This window comes from Python bivittatus, unplaced genomic scaffold, assembly GCF_059951505.1.
Source record: "Python bivittatus isolate LINGU-HERP-01145 unplaced genomic scaffold, Pbiv_v1 ctg000480_np1212, whole genome shotgun sequence".
Classification (NCBI taxonomy): Eukaryota; Metazoa; Chordata; class Lepidosauria; order Squamata; family Pythonidae; genus Python; species Python bivittatus.
Genome location: NW_028277075.1, coordinates 44308398 through 44323412, shown reverse-complemented (window position 1 = coordinate 44323412; position 15015 = coordinate 44308398). Strand labels below are relative to the sequence as shown.

Here is a 15015-nt window from a genome sequence, read left to right as displayed (position 1 = left end):
CCCTAAAACCATAAATATTGAGAAAAGATTGTCACAATGTGATTTTAATATGTATGCATGTTAATGTGGATATAGACAGACCATTGAGCATCTACTATAACATAGATTCTATAAGGTTGAATTAGAAAGCTTGCAAACTTACCTTACTTAATTTTCACATATACAGTGGAACCTTGGGTTACGAACGCTTCTGTTCATGAACTTTTCGGGTGACGACCAGCTCCGGCCGCAAAATTTTGCTTCAGTTTGCGAACTCCGCCTCAGGTCACAAACAGGATCCGCGGCCATTTTCCCTCCCGTGACACGGTCTGCGGCCATTTTCCCTCCCGTGACACGGTCTGAGGCCATTTTCCCGCCCGTGACACGTGGTCCACGGCCATTTTTATGCCCTGACACGTGGTCCGCGGCCATTTTCTGCCCCTGACACGTGGTCCGCGGCCATTTTTCCGCCCCTGACACGTGGTCCGCGGCCATTTTTATGCCCTGACACGTGGTCCGCGGCCATTTTCCGCCCCTGACACGTGGTCGTAGGGAGGGGGACTCTCCCTCCAAGCAATAGCCGCCTCCCTGTCCTCCACGCCAGAACAGATTAACGGTAATTACATTGAACCTTATGGGAAAATTTGCTTCGGGTCGCGACCAATTCGGGTCGCGACCAGAGTCGCGGAACGAATTAAGTTCGTGAACCGAGGTTCCACTGTACAGTGAATTAAGCAAACTTCATAGTGTAAATGAAGTCCATAACACAGAGAACATAGTAAGTGGTGCTAATCTCCTGAAATGCAGTTTAGCTCCCTTGCCAGTTGACCTGTAATACAATGAACATCTACCCCATACTATTATTTTGTTTTACACTTCATATCTGTAAAATAACAGTATCTAATTTTCCTGAAATAGTTCCTCCTATCCACTGTACTATGCAACTTTGTGGTACTACAGGTATGGTGAGATGAATCAAACAAGGGAAAGGATGCTTACGCAGTATCTTTTGTACTTCTTGCAAACTCTGCATTTCAGTTGCCCTGAAAATATCTACAAGTTTTTGTGCTTTCTGTGAAAAATCTCCTCTCTTAGGGTGGAGCCTATGCCAAACATAGACTAGATAAACTCTACTCATTGCCTCACAATACTTTTTTTAAAATTATTATTAATCTTTAAAGGGATAGGCTGCTGGTTAACTGAGAAGTCCCCTGCTTGATTGACAGTATCTGTCAGAGGCAATGAACTCCACTTGAACATTGCCTTTATGTTGCTGTGTAAAGTTGTTCAACTGTGACCCTTCCATCTGTTCCAGCTAATCTGAAAGTCATTTAGACCCGTTTTAGCATTCATCCTCAACATAGTGCCTTCTCCTGTTAACACACATATGCAAAGTTGGGCGGTCAGCTATGTAAGAGATGTTTTCCTTCATAAAAGTCTCATTTATGGCATCTATGTAAACAGTTATTGAATGGATGCAAAACTAAATACACTTCATATCAGCTTAATTGTTTGGTAATTATATCTCTTGATGACTCAACCGGTTGTTTAGTTTAAACTTTCCAGGTAATGTCTGACTTTTAGATGTAACACAACTTCTACAGCATTTAAGGTGTAACTTTCCAGAATTTAAGTTATTTAATCACTCCTATTAAACAATGTTCTGCTTGGCATCTTCATATGAGTTTGTAGTGCAGGTTTTCATAGCCATGGGTGTGATTCATTTAATTTGTTGAACATTTGAATTTGCACCATGTGAATACCTACAAATTATTTAATTCACAGTTCACAATAAAGCTTTGTATCAAAGCTAATTTGCATTTCTAAGCATTGCTTTCATTAGAGCAGTAAACAGCTTGGGTGTTGCAGACCTCAGAAATGGTCTTCTCCTTACATCTTATTGTAATCTTTCCAGCCAACTGACTTTTGCATTTGTGGAAAAGCCAGTTCTCTAGATCTAAATTATTATTATTCCAAAAACGAAATATTCCTTTTTAAGACAGGAAGCTCTCTCAGGTTTAAAAACAACGACCAAAAACAGCACGAAAAATAATACTTAGCCTAACCCAGTCTTTCATAGTATACATTTTTGCTAACCTATAATTTAACTATCCAGTTATGAAAAGTATTAAGTATTAATTTCAGCACAGGGAAGAGCTACATTATAATTTCATATGGCTATTAACTTTGCTACCAAAATAAATGAGATAATGGTGTTATGCTAGATCTCCTTAAGATTGCATAGACATTACTTTTTATCACAAATAGGCAGCCCTAGGTCCTCACACACGGGTGTCCACAGGGGGAGGCAAAGGGGGTAAATGATGAAATGTGTATGACATCATAATGTAAATGTCATGACTTATTTACTTGCATCAAAAGTCCAGATACAAATACATAAAGTCAGCATTTGCACGATTGTGTCACATCACGCTTCTCATCATTTTGGCATCACTGGGGTTTGCTTTAGACATTATAGTCCCCATGCAGTTTCCAAATCGTGTTTCTGAAATTCCCACCATTTTGCGATAGTAAATATGTGAAAATAATAGCATAAGCTCTAAACATTTCCACTGCATCACTAAACAAAAAATCAAGCAATCAGAAAACCCAACAGGAAAATAATGGGAGCTTTCAGCCCACCAACACTTTTTAATGGCTTTTTATATCACAGCAACTACCAACCCCACAAAAGCCATTAAATGTATATTACTCAGCCAATGAAAAATTGCCCATCTGTAATAAAGAATAAAATGTCAAGAGGAACATGTAATATAATAGTCACTCTCTGAGTGAGATGGGTGGTGACCAAATTTGAAATATATATAATAAATATATATATATATGAAAGTGTAATTTGGATTCATTTTTAAAAAGTAGCTTGGACCACAGTGCTATGAACATAGTGCTTGTTTGCAATTCTTTCAAGCAGTTGCCCTTCCTATGTTCTGAAGCATCTTTTTGGAATGGAATCTGAAGGACTGCATAGTCCAAATGTAATATAGGAAGAGCCAGGTTGTATAATGACTGAAGTGTAGGAGTAGGACTAGAAAGACTCAAGCCTGTTCGTTTCAAGTCATGTATAAGGAGGACCCACCTCTCAATCTGTAGGATTATATTTGAATTTTTTGTTCCTACTTTACAGACTTGCGTATATAAAAGATAGTGCAACTTCATAAATAAATCAGGCTTTAAGTACATTAAAGAAAAAATATTGTTACTATAGGTATGTGATATATAAGCATCCTACCAAAGATTGCACTGGAGAATATAAAAAGCTTATTAAATTAAAGAAATGATCTCAATAGTCCCTCTTACCATTTTTGAGGGAATTAGCAAATGGGCTTTTTCATTGGCAAGCTAAAGGAATATGATAGGAAGTTCTGTGGGCACTAGAAGTAGGAAATTAATGCTGTGCATTGCATCTTGAGCATGTAGATGGGATATAAATGAATCAGTATTCTGACGGTCATGCTCTTTTGCTATAGGCCTTTAACAAAATGCCCATATGTAGGTATTCAATGCGTAGAGAAAGATTGCATTTTTGCAGGATACAGGAATTTCACATTAACCAAAGTGTCTGATTTCCACATTTTGTTTGTTTATCCTACCTTTTGTTCAGAAACTTAAGGCAGCATACATGGCACTCTCTTCTATTTTTCCTTATAAAACAATACTAGAAATAGGTTTGCTAACAGAGTGATTGGCCCAAAGTCAGCTGGTGAGTTTCTGCAGCTGAGGGTGGACTAGAAACTGGGTTTCCACAGTTCCAGTCCAACATTTTAACCACTACATTGAATATCTATGTAGAAATATGTGAGACCTGTAGATGCAATCCTGATATAAGTATATTCATTTATTAAAAAAAAATTTGTACAGTTCTCCTACCTATATCAAAACCGTAGCAAGACTTTGAACCATGAAAAAGTATGGGTAGTCCTCATCTAATGACCACAATTGGAACCAGTAACTGTCGCTAAGCTATGGTGTCATTAAGTAAAACATCACATCACCGCATCCGACTTATGACATCAGTTCCACTGCAGTCGTTAAGCAAATCACCCGCAATTGTTAAGTGTGACATCATGTGACCACAACTTGCAACTTCTCCATTTCTCCAGAAAGCTACTTTTTCAGCACCATCGTAAATTTGAATTGTCACTAAACAAGGCAGTCATTAACCAAGGACCACCTGTATTTGCCTATTTTATGCACTTGAAAGACAAAAGACTCTGTCTTGCTGATATGTTGACACTACAGCCTGATAAAAATACTTAAATTAAGTAAATGACAGTAATTTTGAAGGAATATCTTTGTATTCTATTATTTATTAATTCAGCATATTTAACTAGCACCTTGTAGATATCAGGGCAATACACAGATATTAAAATAAGCACAATAAAATCACGTTAGCTAGTTTTAATTCTAGAATACATTTCTACTAACTTGCTGGTACATTTATTTTGCATTAAATTTATACCCAGCCTTTCTACCAAAACCTGCACTCAAAAGACATAACCATATAGGTCAATAAGATAAATTCATGATACAAATAAAATAAAATACTTATGAGTGAAGAAAGGGAGAGAGAAAGCAATTGATTCCACCTGACAAAAATTTAGTTCTTCTGAGGTTTGCTGTTCTAAATTTGCGATCCTTGTCAGGTGTTCAACTCCTTCCAATTCTTTGTGACACAATTGACCCCAGTTAGCCAGAACTGTCTGTCAGTAACTACTTCTTGAAGTTCTTGTGAGCTCATGTTTATGTCACCAGATATAGTATCTGGCCACCTTTCTTTTGTCAACTTCTTTTTTGACTGCCTTTGCTTATTTCAAGCATTAGAGTTTTCTCCAGTCAGCCTATTCAGGTTGTTTTAAAACACAGACATCTAAGTCTACGCAACCATAGAAATCAGTTTAAAAGCATTGACCATCAGCTCAGCATTTTTTAATGAACAAAACAGGCAAATTCAAAAGATCTGAACCAGCTACAATATCAGAAACTCCTTCAGCTTAGTTAAAGATATAATAATTCATGACTACTGCTGTTTACAAACAGTAAGAGTTTATTTTATTTATTACAGTCATAGTCTACAACCATAATAAATAAAATAAATAAATAAACAATAAGAGTTTGTGTGAGAAAGGTTGTTCAACTATGTAGAAAAAGATTGGATTTATCTAATGTCCCTCCATGGAATATCATTTCTTTGGCTGTACGGTTATTTTCAGTTCATTGGGTTTATATTCTCTTCAACTAAATATAAATCTTCAGAAATACATTGGTTTTTTAAGGAGAAAAGGAAATTATGTTTCTTCCCTGTATATGTTAATTTTCAGTGGAGTTATTTGTATGGACTGTCTGCATGGAATCTAGCATTGTCCAAAAAGGTAGTTATGAAAGATTAGTAAATGTCTTTGTTAGTCTATCTACTTGATTTTTGTCATAAGTCAGACTAGGTGTTGCTGAGTAGAATCATTGCCAAAAATAGGTTAAACAGACTTGGCTATAACCATGAAGTAGCCCAGATGATTCTCTCTTCCCAATCTATGATCAAGTCATAAACTGTTAATCAAACCAATTAACTTATTAGTTTGCACTGAGTAGAAATCTAATGAATCACTTGCACACCATAAAAGGATCAAATAAGTTCATAATTCATCCATGCACTGAATAATTTTAACAATTTTGCATGTGGGATATTTTCTGGAATATTTTAGGGAAAATTTGGCACCTTGACTTTGGGATGTGTTGAACAGATTCAACAAAATATTTCTCGAATTAGTTCTTCTAAAAGCCAGAACCGAAAAGCATGCTTCACTGTAGTAATGTCACATCTTACAGTCTGATAGCTTCCTACTAATAACTGCTGTTTATTTGTGTCTCTGTATAACATAAAACAGCTTCATGGTGTGAAAATGAAGACATTAAAAGTGCATGCTTCATGGAACTGCAAAATAATTGGCTTGTCCATTTAAAAAAGTTCAATTTGAAAGCTTAAATTAGATTTACAGAATAATGGCATTTGTCACTTTCATGCCACTACATATGGTAGCACATTTAGTTGCAATCCACAGAGCTAGTCATTTAGGACTGCTTGCTGTTTCATTCATTCTAAATGCAGAATGCAGTGTGTGTCAAGGGCACAATTCAAAAGCAGAAGGCATTCAATTTCAGCAAGTTGTCATTAGTGCAATTCAGAGAGAGGGTAAAAGGACTTTTCCCATTCTTCCCTTTTGTTTTACTAAAATTGTTGAGGTCATTGGTATAAGCTGATTTAAAATGTTGGGGTAAATAAGATATGTCAAATCTGTCTGGGCTTGGAAGTTAAGCAGGGTCAGGCCTGTCTAGTAGTTAAATGGGAGACTTGCAGGAACACCAGTTCTGTAGGCTATACTGGGAAGTTGAAAAAATCCCAGAAGAAGGCAATAGAAAACCACTTCTATATTGTTGCCAAGAAATCTACATGGCTGCATTCAAAAGTCAACCTTGACTCAAAGGAGACTTTAGACAGACAGGTAGATGAAAGTCTTCAAGTCAAATTTTCTTTGCAGTTGTATAAAAGTGTTTTGCACTGATTTCTTCTGGGATGTTTTTCAACTTCCCAGCCTAACCTGCAGCTCTGGTCCTCCAAGGTGGTTTTCCATCTAAATACTACATTCCAATACTACTCATGCTTCGCCCTCCTTAGTCTCCAAGCCCTGACTCGGTATTGCCTCTTGCTGAAGCCTTCAGTCAAGATGCATACATCTGCACAAACACATGCTGAAAAGTTAACCTGGGTAGTATTTAATGCATTCAAATGTATCTTTTCTAAGTTGGTGCCCTCTGTATGGTTTGGACAAGCACCCATAATTCTCAATAGCCTACTGGCCTTGTTGGCTGTTAATCACATGAATTGATCATATCTTAAAGAAATCAGATTGAGAAAGGCTATTCTAGATTATTAAATTTTATAATGGAGGAGAATTTGCACAGTTTTACGTTCCTATGGAAATATATGAATAGTACACACAGTGTCACTCTTCCCAGAGATTGTGAACTGGGAGCAGGTCAGTGTACATCCATGTATTATACATTTTATTAAATATTAATTTAATAAATTGTAACATACGTATGATTTTAGGCAGGTATATACAGTATAATAAATTTGAAAGTAATTTCTGTGCAGTCCTTTCTATCTGCTATAATGCTGTTTTCTTTCAATATAATGCTAATTTGATGCAAGTTTCCTTCTAATGATATAAGCGTATATAAATGTGATAAATAAATCAAGCAAGCAGGGTGCTTAAGCTTCTCCCACAAACTGCATAGATCAGAACTTCAAAAATAATTCTGAGTACGTCCATTAATATATTTTTAGAAACTACCTAGAAGTAAAAGGCAATGTAAAGTTAGTCAGCTGTAATGGATTGCCTATGGAAAATACTTTAGATGGAAATGTGAGTTTCAACTCTGTTTTATTCCATTTCTTTGAAACAGTGCCACTGCTTCAAAATTAATACACACACACACACACATATATATATATATATATTAATTTTGAATATATATATACATATGGGGGGGTGTACACACAGTATATATTTCATAATGGAGGAAAATACAAGTGTTTAGCCCTGCCAGGCTTTCTGAATTGTAATTTTGCACTCTGCATAACTATTTTTCTGTCAAATTCAATGTTTTATAAGCAAGCAAAACCCAGTTTTCTGAATCTTTGTTGTACCTGTTTTGATTTTCTTCACTGTTTTGACTTTACCACTTAAACCGGTTACAGCTAATTAATAACTGAAGTGTAGAAGTCTAGCATGTGAACTCTTAATGCCACAAAGATTCTTCAATGCCTTATAGAAGCTTTGAGAGTTTGTAAGTTTCCAGTTTTATCCCAGGAAAGCAGACGTACAGATCTGTTGTGTGCTGGTTTAGTATGTACAGAAAAGTGTACAGTTCTTATGACATCATTCTTGGGTGGCATGCCAAGCAAATAAGTATTGAAGTGGGAAACATTGAACTTCATCTGTTTAAAAAAAAAATCTGAAAAGGCAACTTCATTAAACTTACGGATTTTTTGCAGTGAGGTAACAGAGCTTATAGTGTTTTGCAAAGGGAGATGAGAAAGGGCAGGTTTTTCTTATCTTTTGTTATTGGAGTTGACCCTCAGGATCCTTAGACCTTGGTGAGAGCTTAAGCAAGCTTAGATCAAGGAAGGATTTTGAAATTGAATTTATTCAGATTAGTAAACCCTTCCATGACAGGATTTACTCTCAACAAGCTGTTGCCAAGTTGGAATATACAAAGCCCAATCCATTTTGCTGGTGTACAATCAGCTTCTTAGAAAGAGAGAAATGAGAAACAGAGAAAGGAGAAAGAAAGAAAGAAAGAAAGAAAGAAAGAAAGAAAGAAAGAAAGAAAGAAAGAAAGAAAGAAAGAAAGAAAGAAAGAAAGCTAATTTTGCTTGCATTAATAAAAATATTTAAGTGTCATTTAAATGTATGGTAGAGAAATGCATCATAAATAAAATACTTAAATTATTTCTTTTTTAAAATAAAAGTTCACTATAATTTTTTGCTGCAAAAAAATTATGTAACTAAAACAAAAGAAAAATAAAGTTAGAAAATATGGCTGCTGAACATTCTTTAATGGCAAGAGATCTATTTGTTGCTATGGCAGCTGTACTGACAACATGTAGAGAGTAAGGAAGATGGCCATGATGGCGATATGTAAGAACCTTTACCTAGACAAAGGGGGCTGCAACATTTTTTAAGCTCTGAGAAACAAGTAACATGTGGAAGCAACTCAGGCAGATGCTGCCCTGATTCACTGGAGTATAAGAAAAGGGAGGAGATGCAGCCCAATCAAACTTGCAAGATTCTGTTATTATAGCCAGTCTCAATAAAAGTAGTTTTCATCTTCCTGTGGAGTTGATTTCCTGGTCTGATTTACCTAATAGGGTTGATTCAGCATGCCAGTAATATGAGCATATTAGGAGGGAGTCCAAGGTCTCCTTCATATCTCTAAACAAATAGGAACATTGCTCCTCATGGGAAATGACAGATGATTTGAGCTATGGCAGCTTAAAGAATCAATCATGGCTCTCCCTTTTAGCAACAGCAAGAGTGTTCTGCCAGCCTTTTTTGTTCAGTAATGTTCCTTATTAGCTACTTTTAAGTTATCGTTTATGGTACTGAAGACACAGTGTTCTCCAGATGGGTTAGAACTTCCAGTCAACATAAAGACCAAAATGGCTGTGTTTTATGGGAGTTGGAGCCCAATCCATATGGATGACATGAGCATGAAGAAGGCTGCTGTGGATTACTCACAATATTTCTTACAAAAATCCTTTTTGTTATACTGTGTTCAGTTACATTTTTACCTTTCAAATATTGTTTACATTTATGTACTATTTCCAGATTTTAATAGGAAGGAGCATATAAATATTTTAAGTAAATAGAGGAACTGGACTGTTTATTTTTAAAACATATTTCTGCATGCACTTAATATTTTTCCATCCATTTATGTGTAGCTGCCACTTTTTTAAAGCCTATCAAGCAAAATTATATTTTTAAAAAACAACAATAATTCCAGTGCTTTAAAAAGCAGTTGGATTACATATTATGATCTACAGCAGCAACACAAATGGGTTTAGGAAACAGACTCTCAACAAGTAAAACTAGATCTCTTAACAGTTGGCATTATAATATAATATTAATACATTTACAGTATTAAACAGGAATAATTTTTCCACAACTCATGGAGTTTAACAATCACTGTAACAAAATCAGAGGGTTTTTTCCCCTTTTGTTTTTGCTCTCAAGAGTTTTAGGATTCATTGGTTTGCAGATTCTGTTAGCACACTGCATGAATTGAAGCCATGCCACGTCATTAAAATAAAACTTTTTCTTAATTCAAATGTAAGAACTTTGCTTTTAGATTTAGAAACACAGTCTCACCCATGGGACAGAAAGGCATTGTTTTTATAGCCTTCTTTTAGGCACACAAAACTGAAACCAGAAAATTAATACTGCCAAGATAGTAATTGTGAAAATGTAATTAATTTTGGAAGTGTCTTTTGTACACAGCCAGACAAACCTCCCAACAGACATTGCAAGACCCCCTTCCTCTTCCAGGATATCTACATGCATGGATTGCCATAGGCAAGCTGACAATTGCAAATTCTTATTTTGTATACATACTTGACTACAATTCCATTGTATTGGACATTAGGCCTGTTTCTTCCAAGAAAGGCTGCTTGTTGTATGTATACTATCTTAAATGGTCTTTTTGTGACCTTGGTCTGTAACCTCCAACAACTGAAACAGGACGTTTTTTCTTCTAATGACTTGGGGAGGGGAATCATCATTACCCATGCAGTGCACCAAGGCATACAAACTTCCTTGTGACCGTATTTAAAGAAACAGACACAAAGAAATAGTCATTGCAGTTATAATAGGGGAAATCTAGTATGCATTTCCAAGGAATCACATTTTGGGGAGAATTACAGAATAATTACACATATGCTTAGATCATGAGCATTCAATGAAGCGAACACTATTTTGGGGATTTAAGATGTTGGTGTTGTGGTCGTCTCTAAGAAACCAGGATAATTCAGACATTCAAATGCAAAAATGCACCATTTGGAGAGTGTAATGCGGTCTGTTCTGGTCAGTGTTACAAATTCGGAAAGGATTCCCTAGCTGCAGACATTAGCTACTTAATACTTAAATCTGTTTCTAAATGTAAAGCACAGAACAAAAGTAATTTGCATTAATGAAACATATCCTAATACCGGTGTGGTGACACATTTCATTAATGTGTCGCTCTGGAGACAAAATAAATATTCCTGACATATAGCTTGATAAAAAATATGTGAATATGAACAGCTGGTAAAAATAAAGGTTTAAGGAAAAAAGTGAGAAACAATTACATTAAACTTTTACAAAAAAAATGAACATCTGCATTGACTTTAATATGGCTCTCATATCAAACCCTGGGGATTGAAAAAGCAAATAAGTAAGAAGAGAAAAAGCCAATGTTTCTAAATCATTACAATGTGATTTTAACATTCCAGAATACTCCTCTTCACCCTTCCCCTTTCAACAGATTTGCTGACAGTTTCATGTAACATGACCAGGGCTGCCTCTATATACATGACTATAAATCCCAAAATTGATTTTCTTTCCTGGAAAACGTAAGTGCAGCAGCCTTTTGCATATAGATTTTCTCCTGTAACAAGTCTTTTTAGATCAAGGCCAGTATGTGCTGCAATTCTGATATTCTAGTATAACAATGAACAGTATAAGTTGCTTCTGTTATTTGCTGAGATCCATTTCCATCTAACCATTACGTATAACAAAACTGTGTATAACAAGATCTAAAAAAAAACCAAACAAACAAAATTTATGTGTGTGCAAAAGCCTGAAGAAATTCCATTTTGCACATGCATAACATACAGTCTGAAAGTCCTCCTCCAAACAGAAGCACATGCCAAAACCTGAGGATATATCAAACCTTTTACATGGATAATGAGGTCTAGTCTGTTGACTGCAGATTGCAGATACAAGAAAGTGTAGCTAATAACAGTCTAGAAAACTAGAGACATCTGTACAATTTCTTTACATATAGAAAGTACTTCTGTGATAGGCAGCATTTCAGAAAGCTCCAATTGAGCTTGTCATGAAACAATAATGACATGAGTATAGATTCTGTACAGGCATAACAGGCATGGATGATCTGAAGGATCATGAAATATGGCATTCCTGGGCATATTCATGCTCTCAACCTGGAGAAATATGTAGCCCAAACTGGTCTATATCCATTCCTCCCACGATGCACTATGGAAAAAGGGGGCAATTTTTAAAAAGGCCAACAACTATCAACAATTCAGGAAGATGCTGATTCTCAGCAGGTCGGCAGCCAGCAAAACTTTAGAAAAGTTGGAACACATTCATTAATATTAGTACTTAAACTGGTGTTGAGCACTACTGACTTTTTTTTAGATAGTACTGTATATTTCTTTCAATTTAGGGTGCAAATGTATAAATTGCTTTTGAAGACAGCTAACTTGGGACATTAAAATACAGTCATGTTAGTTTTGATACAAAATAAGCTGGAGACGATACAAACTGTTAATGTGGGAACAATCCAACAAATACTTGTGGGCTTCTGTTCTTCCCTTCTTTATGGGAATACCACTCCAGAGAGGAAACAGAATGGCCCTCATGCAGATGAGCTCTGGCTTAATACATCTGGGCAAATGAAGTAACGCATCATATGTAGATAAATGTGTGAAGGCAGAGACATAAGAAAATTATATCTAGAGTCTTACATGATGTAACTGTACCACTGGGTTGGCAGCCTCTGAAAACAGGATGCTGGAGTATGTGACATTTGCTCTCACTCCACAACCTTCCTGTTATGTAACAAAGGGAACACCCTTAGATGATTGGGAATTCTCACTTTGCCATTCTTTCTACCTCCAGAATAAATACCCATATTAAAAATACTGTTTTCATTCTCTCAAAATTCCTTCAAAAATCACAGAAACGAAACATCAGCTAGGACAGCAGGCAAGCTAAGTATTGTCTGGGTATACTTCTTCAGGTGGAAAGAAGTCAGATTACTACTTTGTGTAACATTCAGAGGTTTACAATCCCAATCTTCTTCAAGATTGTACTGTAAACATTGTTTTTGAAAGATTCTGCTTGGCATCTATTATGTGGACATGTCACACGATATGTGCTCTCTTGTTTGCCCTGCAGATGGCTCCAAATACAAAGAGAGTAAGCCAATGGTCCTCATACGATGATTTTGGGACATATTACCTGAACTATTTAAATATGAGAACAGTTACAGCCATATTCTTAAGACTTTTGCAGATTTCTTAAGGTTGGAATCCTGAAAGACTTGCTAATAAATAAACTTGATCATACACAACTGTCTTTGCTTCTGAATACATATGGATTGGATAGACTCATATGTTGTAACTATGCAGTTAATGTAATAAAAATCACAAGGCCTAAGTAGTGTCAAATCACAGTGTGCAGGCAGAAAATCTAGCTACTGTTGAATTTCTGCCTAAGAAGGCTTTTTCTCATCATTCTAATCAGTAATTGCATTGAACTGAACTAGTATGGTACCTCCACATTTCACCCAATAGGATATCGTATAAAAGTAGAGTCTTGCTTGCTACCCTGCACAAAAAATAATGATACATGAATAGAATATTGGAATACCAAGCCATGACTTGAAACTGCTGCATAATACATTTCAGTCTTTTGCACTGTTTACCTGACAACCATGGCTGTGTCTAGGAATCAGGGCTCAGTTTTCCACAATGCACTGGAATGCTCAATACAGCATGACAGCAGGGCATCATGGGAAATTAAAATTTTGGACAACTTCACAGACACTCGTGTCACCAGATAAGTCCTCAGCTATAGAGGCACACCAGCTGTGAAGTACCTTTTCTAAATTAGAATCTTACCTTTCACCCCGCTACACATGGTGAATAATAATGCACTATTATAATTTGTATCATTTCTATGGAGAAGGCTGAAAGACGGTGCTGGCAAGATAGATATTGTTACCAAGAAAGCAACATGGAAGTGTGTGTTCATGTGGCAATCAGAAATTGGGCTTTGCTAAGAATATTTTACCTTTACATAGAAGGAGATTCTTGGAACCCAGTTTTAAATTAAATATTTTCTAATTGTTAGTTAAAAAGGGAAAGGGATTAAAGGGATTAAACTTATTCAGATATGTTAGCAATTGCATGCTCTTTCCGTATGAAATATATTGTATAGTGAAGCCTACTTGGGCTGCTGAAGAAAAGGCTTTTACAGCTTAGTCTGGATGGATGTTATAGAGGGATTCTTCCTCTGTTCCTCTCTAATGTAGGGGCTTCTGTAAATCTTTGGTTGATTTCCTTCTAGAATCTTCCCAAAGAAGCATTGTTCCTCCAGCCATGTCACAGTCATGCTACATTCACACAGGTTCCCTTACTTCTGATCTGATTGGTTCTCACACTTGTCTTGGGACCAGTCTCCAACCTCATTGGCAGATCAATCCAGTTCCGAAAATCAACATGTCCTAATGTTTTCTCTGACTTCTCCCAAAGATTTGGCTTCCACCTGTACCGAAGGAAATATTATCTTCCAGGCTTATTTGCAGTTTGTACCTTTTATAAAAACATGTTTTTCAGGTCAAGACACTTGTGATTGTTTTCAAAACACTGAAAACCATAAATGGTGTATGGTTTTTTGTGTGTGTTTTTAATCATGTTAACCTTATTAGTCACTCAGAGTAGTATCTTTGAGATCGGCAGCCACAGGTCCTCAAGTTAAATACAGAAAACATGAAATAGGAGAAAAGCCACAGTGTCAAGAGCCTATGCCAGCCTGTACAACTGACCAGGCTCAATTATCACCTACAACAGATTAAGAAAAATAAAAAACGTTATACAATTGCTAAGATCCCAACACTTTAAAAATTATGGTCAAAGGCATGACCGCAAAAAAACAAACAGTCTGGTAGGCTTATAACTTTTAGTTGTAATTACAGTTAATTATTTGATCAACTTCGTGAGGTAGAAAACAGTTTAACAAGACTGTCTGGGTGAAGAGACACTGCAGTGGATGATCCACTACTTTCCATACACTTCAGTGCTCAAGCCAGCAAGGCAGAAGACAAAAATGGCATTTTTCTCTTCTTCCTTTTCAATTAAAAATAATAAGAAGTGCCAGTGTGGGGGGGTTGAGGTGCTAGACTGGCACCTGGGGGACCCAGATTATCGTCCATCCTTAATCATGAAAACACTGGGTGACTTTAGGGTGTCTCTCTCTCTCTCTGTCTCTCTCTCTAGGTTCAACTTACCTCACAGGGTGGCTGTTGTGGGGAAAATAGAGTGTATACTATCTTGAGCCCCTGAATAAAAAGGTGAGATATAAATCTAACAAACAAATAGCCAAAAACTATTTATAACAGATTCTGTTTAAATAGTAACTGCAAGATGCATATAGGAAACCTACAAGCAGGCCA

The 15015-nt window shown here is 36.3% G+C and overlaps 1 long non-coding RNA gene across 1 annotated transcript in view; it reads left to right on the top strand.

The window, feature by feature from the left end:
* The window catches only part of LOC148214969 (uncharacterized), a 76267-nt gene that overhangs the window by 56095 nt on the left and 5157 nt on the right, over nt 1–15015 (top strand). Inside the window, exon 4 of the long non-coding RNA XR_015797037.1 lies at nt 14840–14913. This is a non-coding gene — a long non-coding RNA (uncharacterized LOC148214969). The remainder of the gene's footprint in view (nt 1–14839; nt 14914–15015) is intronic.